The 2,500-nt window shown below is 43.6% G+C and overlaps 2 protein-coding genes across 2 annotated transcripts in view; both read left to right on the forward strand.

Moving 5' to 3' along the window:
- LOC310817066 (melanopsin-A-like) overlaps positions 1–388 on the forward strand; it is a 12,019-nt gene extending 11,631 nt beyond the window's left edge. The window contains exon 11 of the mRNA XM_083687480.1: positions 1–388. This exon is cut by the window's left edge and continues 758 nt beyond it. The gene's annotated coding sequence lies outside the window, so the exon portion shown is untranslated.
- Positions 1–2,500, forward strand: part of LOC310817069 (LIM domain-binding protein 3-like) — a 94,924-nt gene that overhangs the window by 75,652 nt on the left and 16,772 nt on the right. The window lies entirely within an intron of this gene.

Raw genomic sequence — 2,500 nt, forward strand, 5'->3', positions numbered from 1 at the left:
GTGTTGTAAGTGGCCATTGAGACACCATACATGGCTGTAATATTGCATTCTCAACAGAGAGAGGATCTGAGTTCAGAGGATGAGCATGTCATTGGTTCAGATCCCATTTCTGAACATCCCTGTTTCATATTTCTTACTATTGTTTCTGTTCTGAGATGATTCTGAAGATTGCTGCAGCATTGACTATGATTGTACTGATTGTTCTGATGTAAAAAAAAAAAAAAAAAAAAAAGAAATACAGAACAATTTTCCAGAAGATGTTATTGTAATTCTGAATGTTAATGCGGTAAATGAAGGGATTGATGCAAGTGCAAATCACAGAAACACTCTCATGCTGTATATGACCAAGATGGTTCAGTTTCCACAAGATTTCCATCTTCACAAATATATCCAGATAAACAATGAGTATATACAAAAAACAATAGTTTCATGTAGTTGTGATGAATGTATAACATGTTTTATTTGTCTTGTTTTTATTTATTTTTCGAAATAAAAGTGGCTGCTGTGTGTTTCTGTGTGTTTGTGTGTGTGTGTGTGTGTGTGTGTGTGTGTGTGTGTGTGTGTGTGTGTGTGTGTGTGTGTGTGTGTGTGTTTGTGTGTGTATGTGTTTATGTGTGGTTTGAGGGCCACCACAGACATCCCGCTAGTGTTACTGGACTGAAGACTACAAGGTTTGTTTGTCAGTGAAGGGAGGGAAACAGGTCTGTTCCCTTCTCCTATTCGTTGGAATAAAACCCTTGTGGCAGGAGAAGGAACAGCTGTATCACACGTCAGACCTGAGTAGACTTGCAAGCCAGAGGTTGAAGAGAGTGAAGACTAGTCTTGATAGACTTGGCTGGAAGTTAACATCTACTTCTAATGTCTCTGTGTTGTGTGGTTCAGCTATACATCTTCACGGTCCCTCCTAAAGACCTCTTCACCTCCACTACCCCCCTGTACTAGTTTCTCTCCTGTTAATAAAAAAATAAATAAAAATAAATACTTCTTCTAGCATTGTGACTGCCTATGGTCCCTGGTCCGAGCATTGATTACTTTATCTGATGATGACTGATGGATAGATGATTCACTTATTTAAACAAATGTATTTGTTGTAATTCGCTTTGGATAAAGGCATCTGCTAAATGCCATAAATGTAAATGTAATGTAAATAATATCTGATATGTTACTTTACCTCTCCCTGCCACTAGGTGGCAGAGACATTCAATTGTAGGGGGTACAGACAATAAACGTTTCTCAATAGTTAGGAACAAGGCTCCTCGCGTCCTCTCCTCCACTCTCTATATCCTCAAAAAGCATTCTCCTCCACCGTGTTTTCAGTAGGACAGGAGTGGACGACGGGAGGAGTTGTCTTCCTAAGGACAGGAGTGGACGGGAGGAGTTGTCTTCCTAACAATTGAAAAAAGGCTTTCCCGACCTGGTATGCAGACTCATCAATACAAACACCAATCTTCTTCTCTTCAGTGCTGCTGTGGTCCCCTCTGCTGGTAGGTGGGTATGTCAATGTGTGTGTGTGTGTGTGTGTGTGTGTGTGTGTGTGTGTGTGTGTGTGTGTGTGTGTGTGTGTGTGTGTGTGTGTGTGTGTGTGTGTGTGTGTGTGTGTGTGGAGATGGTACTGAGGTTAGGTTTCTCTCTGATCCCTGTAGGTTTCCCTGACTGTGGCGTGAGCCTCGCCAGAACTCTGACATGACATTCTCTCTCTCTCTCTCTCTCTCTCTCTCTCACACACACACACACATACACACATACACACACACCGAACACACCCACCATGATCCCTAATGAGCCTGCCTGAGTGCAGGTTTTTACACATCATAATCTCTCTCATTTCTTTCTTTCCGTCTGTCTCTCTCTCTCACAGGGGTACAGGGGGATTAGAGCAGACATATTTTCCGTTCCTCTCTCAGATAGCTCAATGAGGTCACTCTGCATTGATGGCGCTTTGGTGACCACCAGAGCACACACACACACACACACACACACACACACACACACACACACACACACACACACACACAGTTGGCTCCTGGTCCTGATCCAACACACAGTAATTTGTTGTTTCCCCTCTCAGAGGTATGAAAGATAACAGAGAGAGAGAGAGAGAGAGAGAGAGAGACACACACACACAGAGAGATAAAGAGACTCCAGGAGTGAAAATGACACAAAGACAGATACTGTAGATCAAGGCGAAAAGAGCTAATAGCAATAAAGGTAGACATTTAAAGAGAGAGAGAGAGATACTGTAGAGAGAGAGAGAGAGAGAGAGAGAGAGAGAGAGAGAGAGAGAGAGAGAGAGAGAGAGAGAGAGAGAGAGAGAGAGAGAGAGAGAGAGGAGAGAATGTGTCGCGCTAAGAGGAGTCTATATTGGCGTTGTGAATCATGGGGAGCGAGGCATTCTGGGGGTCGTGTTACTGGCCTTATAAGGCCCACCGAGGCCCTCAGTCTCCACTGCACCCTGCTATTCTTAGGCTGTCTGTCCCTCGCCCTACACCCTGCAGGCAAG

Source organism: Argentina silus (genome assembly GCF_951799395.1).
Source record: "Argentina silus genome assembly, chromosome: 16".
NCBI lineage: Eukaryota > Metazoa > Chordata > Actinopteri > Argentiniformes > Argentinidae > Argentina > Argentina silus.